The sequence below is a fragment of the Panthera leo genome, chromosome D4 (genome assembly GCF_018350215.1).
Source record: "Panthera leo isolate Ple1 chromosome D4, P.leo_Ple1_pat1.1, whole genome shotgun sequence".
Taxonomy (NCBI): Eukaryota; Metazoa; Chordata; class Mammalia; order Carnivora; family Felidae; genus Panthera; species Panthera leo.
In genome coordinates, this window is record NC_056691.1 from 70,040,116 (window position 1) to 70,052,725 (window position 12,610).

At 50.4% G+C, this 12,610-nt stretch overlaps 1 protein-coding gene across 1 annotated transcript in view; it reads right to left on the minus strand.

Annotated features, from left to right (window-relative positions):
* Nucleotides 1-12,506, minus strand: part of PTPN3 (protein tyrosine phosphatase non-receptor type 3) — a 109,666-nt gene extending 97,160 nt beyond the window's left edge. Inside the window, exon 1 of the mRNA XM_042912660.1 lies at nucleotides 12,441-12,506. The gene's annotated coding sequence lies outside the window, so the exon portion shown is untranslated. The remainder of the gene's footprint in view (nucleotides 1-12,440) is intronic.
* Between the last annotated feature and the right edge of the window lie 104 nt (nucleotides 12,507-12,610).

The window sequence follows — 12,610 nt, forward strand, 5'->3', positions numbered from 1 at the left end:
GCCCTCAGGGTCCCCTACTGCCCCTCCTCCATCATCACCCTCAGCTGACTCCAATCTGGCTGCCATGCTGCAGACACCTGGGTGCACCTGCCACTCCGAGGTATCCCCCACGGAGCTGAGTAGAAAGGGGTGCCACTGTGCTTCTTTTGCTTTTTCTGTACGCTCTTCTCCACGAGCGTCTTCCCTACCGCGGTCATGCTCCGCACCAATGCCTCAAGGTGTGGCTTCTAGACGAGAGGCATCAGCATCACCTGGGTGCTTGTTAGAAATGCAGAATCTCTCAGGCCCTGCCTCAGACCTCTGGGGTCCGCATCTTATGCATGTTAAAGTCTGAGGGACACTGCTCCCCACTCCAATCCAGCTTCCCCCAGGTCTTCAGCTTCCCCCTTTTCACTGTTGCCAGCTGCCATCTTTGGGTGCCTTCAACATGCCCAGCCTCCAGAGCGTCCGCCTCCTCGCCTCCACGGACCTTCACATCCACCCCAGCGTGGCACTGCCTCAGCCTCACCCTGCCCATCACAGCTCCCTCCAGCTGAGACCTCTGGCTCCACCTGTGGACAAATGTCACCATGGTCCTTCTGTCAAGCTTACTGAGAGGGACAGATGGCAGGCAGCAACTGACAACCAGCAGCTCCTAAGTAATTAAGTGCTGCTGGGAGAAGCACTTGTCATCACGGAATCTTCCCTAGTCCTTGTGAGTCGGAGATATTTGTCATTCCCCGTGCAGAGATAAGAAAATTGAGACATCAGGAGCTCAAGTAGGGTCACACAGTTAGTGGGAGTGGGGCACAGAGGCGACCCCAAGCTTACTACCTGTACTGAGAGATAACGAGTCTCGCAGAGAAAACTGGGGAAGGGGGCTTGCAGCCAAGGCAGCCCATCTGCACTGGGCTGGGACCTAAAAAGGGGGGAAAGTAGGAGAATAAGTGGGAGAGGAAGGCACAGGCCGGGTCACATAACTCTTCACTGACAGACTACAGAGCTTAGAGTTACCAGGGGACAGGAAAGTAACATTTTGGAGCAGGCTGGTCAAAAATGGCCACGTCGTTCCCTGACTTCTGTCTCGCAGACCCCCACAAACCTGATTCTTTGCCTCGTGAGACTTGCTTCCCCAACCCTTCGGGTGTGGTGAACAGTCAGATTCTCCCCGGTACTCGGTCTGTACCTCCCTGCCTGCTTGCACTCAGCCCTCCTCTGGAGTTGAAAGCACCTTCCCCAGAAGGGCTTGGAGGCAGGGGCTCCCCTTCCAACCCCGGTGTGCACAGAGCACATCAAACCATCAGGTTCCACGATCAGCAACTCTTAGAGGAAGACCTGAGACTCCTCCCCTCTGCCAACATTCTGAGGGTGCAGCTGAATAAGAGACAGTCTCTGCCTTTGCAGAAGCTCATAAGCAGGAGCCTTGACCCTGAGCATGTACCTCTTTAAGGCGAAAACATTTTTGTGACGCCTGCATGTTCACACACCTGGACCTATTTGGTAATTCCTAAAAACTGAAGCCTTTCTTAGTCTTTGAAAATGTCTTTACGTGGCAAGTAATCACAGCAACAGTGAATCAGTCGTTATGACTGAAAAAAGATTAACTAATTAAAAAAAAACCATTAAAACTGTAACACAATGTTTAAAAATTCTTGCATTATAGGTTGAAAATATGTTGGTAGAACTTTATTTGTGAAACACAGATCTATTCCAGAGTCTTCTCCATGTACGGTCTGTGGGTCAGTCTCAACACGACCCGGGAGCTTGTAACAAATGGAGACTGTAGGGCTCACCTTGGGCATCCTAGAAGCAGAATCTACATCTTAACACTAAAGCTTGGGAAGCCCTGGCTTAGAGCATATGGTGTGCGGGGCTGGGGCTTGGACACAGGGGAAAGCAAGGCCAGACGGAACCCACGCAGAATGGGGTGACCTTAAGTGCTTTCGCAGAGAACGTTTTCTGGCAGCAGTATGAAGGAGGTAGAGGTGTGAGGGGCCTACCAGGGAGAGGGGGAGGAAGCAAAAGTAGAGGCAAAGGGGAGAAGCACAGGGACTAACCCACTTTTAGCAGGGGTGGAGAGGGAGGGCAGGTTGGAGGAGGTACTTCTGAGGTGTGACGGGCAGAATCTGTCCAGTGCAGGTGTTGGGGGGTGAAGGATGACTCTGGGGTTTCTAAGCTGGAAGATGCATCACTTACAGCAAGGGCAGTTTTAAGGAAGAAGGTGCAGAGGAGGGGCCTGGGGACACTCAAAGAAGAGGTGTTCAGATGTGATCTACATAGGAACAAAACCGCCCCGACCAGGGCTGGAGACACAGACCCGTGAGCTCCTGATGATGGGATCAGGTGAGTCTACCCAGGAAAGCCTGCAGAATGATTAAGAACAGAGGATAAAGGAAACAGAGGATGAGCCACTGAAGGGAAAGGGGGGTGGGAGCACATCACAGAAGCCCAGGTAACAAGGAGGGGCAATGAGCCAGCTGCACGGAGACCCAGTGGGCTGAGACATGAAAACCAGCCCCTGGTCTTGACAGCAGAGCATCATGGTGAGGGGATGCTGGAGTACATAAAGCCGAGACTGCTATCCAAAGCTTAACCCGCCTCAGGGTGCAAGGCCCAATCAATCAAAATTATGTCTTTTTCATAGCAGCATTGTCTGCAATGGTCAAAAGGTGGAAGCAATTAACCGTCCACTGACAGATGAATGACCAAATGTGGTATATGCATTCAACAGAATATTATTCATCCCTAAAGAGGAAAAAATTCTAACACATGCTACGACACAGATGAACCTTGGGGACATTATGCTAAGGGAGAGAAACCAGTCACAAGATGACAGATACTATAGGATTCCACGCATGTTGGGGAACTAGTCATCTAATACCCAGAGATCGAAAGTAGAAGGGTGGTTGCTGGGGGCTGAGAAGTTAGCATTTAATGGCTATGGGGTTTCAGCTTTCCAAGATGATGACGTCTGTGGTGTGCGGGGGTCGTGGTAGCCCAGCAATGTGACTCCACCTAATGCCAATGAGCCGTAGACTTCTGTGCATTTTACCGCAATTTAGAACAATTATGTCTTTCATCATCAGCATGGAAGGTCGGAACTCCCAGAACGGAAGAGTATGTCTGTGTTGAGAAGTGAGGGCAAATCTTTTTCAGCTGCCACAGACGACTCCTCCAGCAGGCCTGGCAGTGGAAGAGAAGAGAGTAACTGAGTGCTGACCTAAAGGTGAGGCAGGGCTCCAGGAAGGCTTTCTTCCCCCGGGGGGTGGGACGACAGCCTTCAGCTGGAAGTGGAGAGGCAAGCCTGAGCCAAAGCAAAGGACACTCATTTTCTCAGACTGGAGGACAGGAAGGAAGAGAGGAGCCAGAAAGGTGAAGGAGAGGGTGGTAAAGGTGAGGGGGTTCCCACCAGATGGAACTTGAGCATCTCAGGACCACAGGCCTGAGGTCAAGACTCACACCCTCTGGAGAGGCAAGGTGAGGACGACAGGTAGGAGACCTGGAGGGAGTGGGATGGTGAGGGGGGCTGGTGTGGGAGTAACATGGGAGCAGGACTGGAGGGCAGGGGCGGTAGGGGAGGGTGGGGGGAGACAAGCGGGCTGCAGAGCCCAGAGCACCTGTCTGAAACTATCATTGAGTCTGAGGTAGCGGTCCCCAAAGGAGGGTTCCTGGTCTCTGGAGCAGCAGCAGCACCTGGGAGCTTGTTAGAAATGCAAGTTTGCAGGCTGTACCTGAGTCTGATTCAGACTCACTGAACCAGAAGCTCTGGGAGCGTGGCCTAGCAGCCCAGGTCTTAACAGGTGACTCTGATGTGATAAAATGTGAGAAACACTATACTATAAAAATTCAGTGGAAGATGCATGTCGCTTTTGATATGTAAGTGAAAAAAAAATCAGCCTAGCAACTTCCACATAAAAGAGCCAGAAATGCATAACTGCTTCATGCCAATGCAACTTATGTCTATCGTTAACAAAACTTCTGTTAACAAAACCATAGAAATATGCAGTCCATCTCATAAACATCCTTAGATGAGATCTAGAAAACACGCCTAAGATCTGGGGTTGGAAATGTTGGCACCAGTCCTGCTCTCCAACTGACTACCTGTGTGCCATGTAGCATGCCGTATCCCTTTCAGGGCCTGTTTTCCCATCCATAAAAAGAGGGAGCTAGAAACAGTTCTTTCGTGGTCTCTTCCGGATCTGACATTGTGTGATTCTGTCCTATAAACAGTGACCTCCGACTAAGTGCTCTTGCCTCGTCAGAGAAAGAATGGCTTTAACAGGTAAAGCATCATATCACAGTTAACCAGAAAACCTTTCCAAAATTCAGTTAAGTGCTAATATCTTGCATTCTAAGAACTAGAACACTCCCTCACTCACTGCCTTTGCCATTAAAGCCACCAATGCCTATAAGTCATAAAAATACCGTACTGCACTGGCCTGTGTTCATGAAGTCCACGTGATTGGGATGTCCCAGAAAATATCCCCAATACTTCACATTTTTATCTTACAAGACTTTTTAATCCAGGAAGTCAGGGTTTGTATTTTTTGCTCGGCAGAAAATGAGTTAAAGAACTGTACTATACAGATCCCAGGGCCTGCCCCTTCTGACCCAAGTATCTAGGGACACGGTATTACATGTCTAGGCTTCCTGATAAATGGCCCCGTATTGACCTTGTTACCGGAATCCCTAGACACTGGTTTCCTGCCTGGTTTCTCTGCATCCAAGTCCCTGTCTACACCTACTGGTCATCTAATGCTCATCCTCCTGTGCCTGGGTCCCCAGTGCCACCTGCTTCCCTGCCTCTGCCAAAGGCCATAACTTGGTTCTGATCTCAGGACTGGGTCTGGGAGAGGGACGTGGGTGTTTGTGCAGGAAGGACGGTGGAAGTGTGGGTGCCAGGGGGAAAAAAGATAAGGTCTAGGGAGATTCTGGTCTCCCGCCCCACCTCACTTACACACCCTGGCTCTTAAATTCCATTAGAATTTATCAGTGGGAAACACAGCTGGTTTGTTTGTCCTCCTTGTGCATCTATCACAGACTCCGTCCCTGGGTATGTAAATGACATTCCAGGCTCTCCGTAGTCCCCATGGCAGGAAGGTGCAGAAGAGGGGAGGGCCAAAACAAAACTGGTATAGCAGGAGCAAAGTTGGGGAGGGGCAAAGGAGGTATGACCACCACAGGTACTGGAGCCAGGAACATGGGCTAGGCAGGCAATGTCAAGATTAGTTCTGTCTTTATGTAAGCAGAGGATTCCTAGTGCTAGACAGTTTTCCAGGCTGATCTTCAACCTCAAAGTCACACTTGGGTAGGGTGACCACACCCCCTGATTTGCCTAGGGCAGTCCCAGTTGAAGCTAGTTCATGAGATGCAATTATTAATAGCCTCACTCTTATTCTCAAAATGTTCTGGTTTAGATGATGAATTCTCATTGTTTTACTCGTGGGCCCCTAAGCCTGCAAAGTTAGAGTCGCAGACACAGAAGGCTGTTGAGCACTAGGCGACACCTCTGGGCTGAGTCTCACCCCTCCTTAAATGCTCCATTCTTCTCTCCAGCACCCCGATGTCTGCTTGTACACCTTCGGGGATAGCAGGCTCGCTAAACCCTGATGAAGCCTCTCTTTTTGGGGGAAAGCTGTGTTATAAAAATAGCAAGATCAAGCCTGTAGAATGCTCTTTCTGTCTTATGTGCTCCTCTTTCAATAAATATTTAGTGAGTGCATTTGATGTTCCAGGGCTACTGGGGACACAAGGGTGAGTTAAAATAGACCCAAATTGAAGGGCATTCTATAAAATAATGGGCCTGTACTTTCCAAAAATGTCAAGGTCATAAAGGGCAAAGAAAGGCTGAGTAACAGTCCCAGTTTAAAGTAGATTAAAAAGGATGACCTTGTGAAATGCATGCTCTGGGGGTTTCTTTGCTACAAAAGACACTATCAACACAAGTGGCAAAAACCTGAGTAAGATCTATAGATTACAGTATTGTTTCAATAATGATTTCTCGATTCTAGAAATTGTGCTGTAGTTATATAGAAGAATGCTATTATTTTTAGGAAATACACTGAAGTATTTTGGGGGAAAGGAAGACTCTATAAATGACCCTCAAGTGATTGAAGAAAAAAAACATATATACATGGAGAACAGAATAAAATAACTGTGATAAAATGGTAACATTTGGGGAATCTGGGTGAAGGGTATAGGAGAGTTCTTTGTTCTATTCTGAGAATTTTGCTTTATGTCTGAATGAGGTCAAAATAAAAAGTTAAAAGAAAAAAACAAGTCTAAGAGACAGGTTTTTTTTTTTTTTCTCTTTTTGAAAAGAAAGCAATGGACCCTGACCTCAGTCAAGTCACCATGTGGCTGGGGAGACAGGTACTAATACAAATAATTACACTAATTAACTGCAAGATTGCAACTGTGTAAAAGGAGAGAGATCCGGGGGCATGAGCCGTTTAACAGCAGGCAGTTTTACCCAAATCAGATGCAATCATGGGCTAACACCCAAGGCAGGAGTGAACTGGCGGGGAGGAGCACGGTTCCGGGCTCTCACAGACCCTGCGGCGGGTGAGGCAAGAGGGACCATTACCACCAGGGCCTGAGGGAGACACCAACATTCATCTCATCTTTTATTCCTTTTTAAAAAATGTTTATTTATTTATTTTCGAGAGAGAGAGGAGGGAGAGAGAGAGAGAGAGAGAGAGAGAGAGAGAGAGAGGAGAGAGGAGAGAGACAGAATCCCAAGCAGGCTCTGCACTGTCAGCATGGAGCTCGACGCAGGGCTGGAACCCACGATCCGTGCAATCATAACCCGAGCTGAAATCAAGAATCGGATGCTTAACCGACTGAGCCACCCAGGCGCCCCTCGTCTTTTATTGTAAGAGCAATAGGAAGTGTTTTTGAAAGGCCCGGGTGACTGCAAAGAACGGGCTGGCAGGTGCGAAGGCACGAGAAGCCCGCTGCAGCAGTGGTGGTGACTGCAGCCTCCAGGTGGGGCATCGCAGATTTTTCCCTGTCCCCTGACACTTCAATTTTCTTTAAAAAAAAAAAAAAAAATTTTTTTTAACATTTGTTTATTTTTGAGAGACAGAGAGAGATAGAGCACAAGCAGGGGAGGAGCAGAGAGAGAGGGAGACACAGAACCCAAAGCAGGCTCCAGGCTCCAAGCTGCCAGCACAGAGCCTGACACGGGCTCAAACTCACAAACTGCGGGATCATGACCTGAGCCGAAGTTGGCCACTCAACCAACTGAGCCACGCAGGCACCCCTGACACTTCAATCTTCTACAGCAACCATATATGTATTGATAACCAGACCAAGGGAGGGTGCTGGCGGGAGCAAGGCGGGCTCAGACTGTCACGTCCTCTCTGCAGGCCTGCCAGTGGTTAGGGTGAAGGGACGGTTGATGGAGATGGTCGCTGCTTCTCTCACAAGCACCCCAGGGCCTAGACTGAGGCTGACTCACCGCAAGGTGGGGGGGAAGGGGGTCAGGTCTTCATACCCCACTCCCAAAGTCAGCCCGGTGCCTCTCATCCTACAGCATCCAGCTGGCCATGGCCCCTTTCTGGTCCTCGATCCTGCCCCTTGGAATGTCCCTTGAGCTCTGAGAGCTAGGAGCTGTAGCCCTGCCCTAGGGGTTGGCCATTTCTCACCCACAGTGACTCTTGGCACTGAATACCCCAACAAAGCATTTGTCTGGAGGGTCAGGGGCCCGCCCACAGAGGGAAGGGACCCTGTTCTGTGTGCCAAATTCTGCCCTAGCGGGTTTTCATTTATTAGCTCCTTTAAAACAGTCCACTTAAAGGAAATAGGTTCCATTATCATCCACATTTTATAATTAACTGATTTGTCTAGGGACAGACTTGGGTTCACATCTTGGCTATCCTACTTAGGAGCAATGTATCCTTCACTGCATCTCTCTGAGCCTCAGTTTTTTTCACCCTACCAGTAAGGGGCTGGTAGGAATTAACACGATTCTGGGGCTAGGAGTTACTATTTATTCCCTTTTGAGGCACCAAGAGGCTCAGTACAGAAAATCCACTCCAAACTACACATTGCTTAAACATTTACTAAAAGCTTCTGTATCCTGACAATAAATCATGGGACCTGAATTTTCCAGGACTATCCCAATTTCAAATCCTCTGTCCTAACTTTCCACATAAAGCAACAAATGTCTCAAAAATTCCACTCTCTCAGTATCCAAACAACACCTCCTAGGCCTCCGCTTACACAAAGAAGCAGCACATTCTTTTTCAGACTACAGATCCTAGCCTTTGGTTCAGAAAATGTAGTCAGCGGAGCCCTGCTGGCCCTCTGATGGAAACGGGGTCATGGCAGCCAGTACTCCATCACGACCCAGACTCGGTTGTTTCCCGGCACATTGGGGTGAACTACAGCCAGAAGAAGCCGAACCATGATGAGGGCATCACCCACAGAGGGCCACAGACTGGTGAGACGAGCTCTCCCCCCACCTCCCTACCAAGATGCTGGTACCCAGGTGGGTACGAAGCACAGCCAGAGGGTTGCTCCAAGGTTTAAATGAATATTTAGAAACCACTCAGAACAGTGCCTGGCATCTGGTAAGTGCCATAACAGTGTTTAATAACTAAATGCAAAGGCATACCTGACAGAAGGCGCTCATGCCTCCAAGACAACCCACAAGCATCACTGCTATGTGGGGAGAACAAGAGGGGACACTTACCCCTGCGTTGAGTGAGGCTGGGCCTCCTCACAGACATGGGGAGCACCCTGACTACAGGAGGTAGGTCCTGTATTAGCCAAGGTCAGGAGGCTGGACCTGGGGAAGAGTCACCACTCCTGAAATACACAAGGTCTCTTTGTGCCTCTGAGCCTTTGCATCTGCTGTTCTGTCTGCCCCCCAAATACCATCTTTTTCTACCCTCAAGGCTGAATTCAAATGCCAACTACTCCTTATGGTGTTCCTTGATGCCCATCAGAATGAATGGCTGCTTCCACTGGTCTCCCTTGCATCTGGCTTTATCATCTTTTAAAGCAATTGTGAAACATATGGGTAAGATACAGAGTATGTGTGCACAGGTGCGTGCGCGCGCGCGCACGCACACACACACACACACACACACACACACACACACACATCGTCTTCCCAAATCCACCATACATCCTTCCAAGATAAGGGTTCAGCTTTCATCTCTGTAACCCTAGGGCCTGACACACAGCTCAGTAAGTGTCTAAATTTTCTGTGAAATCTGTGCTCTCAGCTGGTCTTCACCTGCAGGCAGAGAGTGGTTTCAGGTGCACACACAACCAGAAGCTACGTAGACCCAAGATCTGTGGGCCTTGGAACCCATGACCAGATCAGATTTTAGCCAGGGACCTACCAAAACATTTGCTTTCATCCCCTCTTCAGGCGGATGAAAGGAGACACCTGTGATACCAGCGTAGTATAGACACTGACCGGGTCCTGGCCTGTCTGTAATAGAACTAGTAAGAGGAGCCCAAGCTTGGGAAGCAACACCAGCAGGCTGCCCTGCCTCCAGTCTGTCAAGGCCAGGGCAAGTGCAGAGTGCCTTAGGCATTCCAGCCCCTGCAACACACCTGGGAAAAGAAGAGAGATTGGCCCTGCTTTCCAGGAACCACTACCATCTGGTGGTAGGAAGTAGAGCTCTGGGGTTAGGGTCAAAGTCGGAGATCCCCTCCCCACCTACCACAAACCCTGAGGGGAGGGAGGGGGCCAAGTCTTATAGTTCCTTCCAAAACCCAAAGCTGAGCCCTGGGGGATGGGGGGTGGGGTATGTGCATTCTGGAAAATGGAATACCTGATGTGCCTGGACCCGTGGTTCAGAAGGTCACCCTTTGTCCCTCTTGCTCCTGGCCCCAGACTACCTTTGCTAGCTCAGTTTCCTCAACTGCCAAGCGTGGAACTGAACAACACTAAAATTAAACAATGTACGTGAAACCTCCCAGTTCACAGTCAATAATCAAGGGGTTGGTCCCAATCCCAACACCAATTACCAGCTGGGAACCTCAACTTCTTTCGGGGGTAGGATTTGTCTCTGACCAGGTTCCTGACACTTGAATGAGGTTTAAAAGCTACCAGAATTCTTCTCTATGAAAAATGTGAAAGGTGGGCTCTGAAACAGGAGTGACCAAGCAGTGATGTATCCAAATTTGACTCTGTGTTAACTTAGGTTCTTGGTCCTTTCCCAATTGTCCCTGAAGACCTGCTTTCTCCCCGAAGGGAAGTTCCCCCAGGCATCCTGGGTTTGCTGGGGTCAACAGGCTTGCTTAGCATCCCCACCCAGCACTGCATCAGATATACAGAAGTGGCTTAATAAATGCTTGCTGAACGGAATGCCACTCCACTCGGAAATGCCTTTGGTAACTTGACCTTTTCACATTCCTTTGCTAATGTCTAATTTACATATAAGAGTCTGATTTAGGAGATGGCAAATCACCAGAGACAACTTGGGATCAATAGGGTATTAGGCACGTTTTATTCTAAGCCAATTCTCTGCAAATTGGTATTCCATTAACTGTACGTGGGATTTATGGGAACTCACTATGAACCAGAATATTTAACTAGAACGACCTACTCTCTGTCAGATAATAGCTTACCATTGTTAATTTTCAACTAGTCAATCTCAGAAAGGTTTCCAGCTTCCAATCTACGTGTTGATTTAATCATCAATAAAGTCATCTATTTGAAAGTCTCCGTACAATAAAGGACAGCCTGGTGCAGAAGAAAAAGATCTGCCTTCGGAAGCAGAAGACCTGATATGCCACCCAGGCCACATACTGTGTCATCATCGGCTGCTCAATTTCCTTATTTGCAAAATGGGACCAACACTAGCCTCATGACAGAGTTGTAAAAATTGAGTCCATGCGTGTGGATACACTCTGTACAGTTCTAGGAGACTATACAAAGGTTAAGATGAAATTCTTGAACAACTCAAGGAGGCTAATGATAGAGTGCAGGGTGGTTCCAAAGGGGGAGAGGAGATATTATGGTCCCCAGGGGACACTTGGTCATGGCTGGAGCCATTTCTGGTTGGCACAATTGAGGGAGAAGGATTGCTACTGGAAGCTACTGGGTAAGGCCAAGGATGCTACTACACATGCTGCAATGCACTGGGCAGGCCCCACCACAAAAAAATTATCCAACCTCAAATGTTAACAGTGGTGACGTTAAGAAACCTTGAGCTAAATAAATAATCGGGAAAGCTGGGTATGGAGCTTTTCAGAACAGAAATCCTTCTAAGCAGCCTGTACTTCTTCGTGTCTATCATCCCTTTAAACATTTGAAGACCCATCTTGCAACACAGCTCTTTTGTAAGTAAAGCTCAACTGCCAACTTCTGGAGTTTCTGAATGTATAAAACTGCTTTTAAACACGATGCTCTCCGATTACAATGCAGCTAAATTATTTCTCCAAAGCCCTTGACTTCTGCAGTTCTCCAGGGCACAAAGACAGGGGTCTGTCACTCTGCCACTAGGCCCTGAAGATGCTCTCATAATTCTAATTTCCTGGTGAAATGGGAGCCACGAGGGTCTCTAAACGAATTAAATTCACATCACGCCAACTGCTCCCTTGCTTTGTGCCGGGCACGGTGCCAAACACCTCCACATAATTTATCCCACTTAATCCACCCAACAACCAGCTGTTTGCAGGGGAGGAAATTGAGGATCAGAGAGGTTAAACAACTTGCCCAAGGTCACCAGCTGGCCAGGGTGAGCCCCACATGAACGGAGGTCTCCAGTTTCCAAGTCACAAGCTCTTTCCACCAGCTCGGAAAACCCAGGTGTCAAGTTGTCTCAACTTCCCATGAATTTTTAAGGCAACCGCAACTTCTCAATAAGTTTAGGTTGCTGAAAATGGGAATTTCCGGGGGGCTGGGCGTTCTCACATACACTCCCCCACTGCAGCTGTCTCACCGCAGGTACCTGATAAATGATTCCATATCGCCCGCGAACGGGGAGGATTTATTGGCGCTGGAGTTCGTGCCAGGCCCAGGAAATGCCATTTTGAAAGCCGAGAGGCGGATTCGCCCTGAGAGCCGAGAAGGTCTGGCCGCCGCGCTTGGCTGGCCCCACGAGCGGGCTGTGCGCCCCCCGGGCGCCGGGACTGGGGTCGCCGCGGCGCTGGGCCCTCCGAGGTCGCCAGCCGCGTCCACCCCTGCCCAGGTCGGAGCGCACGCCCACGCCCCGCTGCCGCAGCCGCCGCGTCCCGGCCGCCCGCCCGGGACCGAGCCCCACCCCGCCCCGCTCGCTCCTTCCCGCCGCGGCGCCGCCAGGTGAGCGCGGCCCGGGCGCCCCCTCCCTGCCCCGACGTAGCGCGGGGACCCCGGGGCCGCAGCGTCCACCAGCCCGCCCGCGCGCTCGCCGCGCGCTCGGGGACGGGTGGGGGCGGGGCGGCGCCGAGCCAGCCCCCAGTCCCCGGGAGCCCCACGCCCTGCCCCGGCCCGCTGGGGTCGTGTCCGCCCGTACCTGCAGCATCCGGGGGCGCGGGGCGCCCAGGTAGGTCGCGCTTGCGGGCGGCGCGGAAGCTCGCTCGCGGCGCGACCTGGCCGCCGTCTGAGCATGCCCAGTGCCGCCCGCGGGCGGCTCCCGCCGGCCGGGCTGGCCGCGACGGGCCCGCGCGCCGGGCGGGGGGCGGG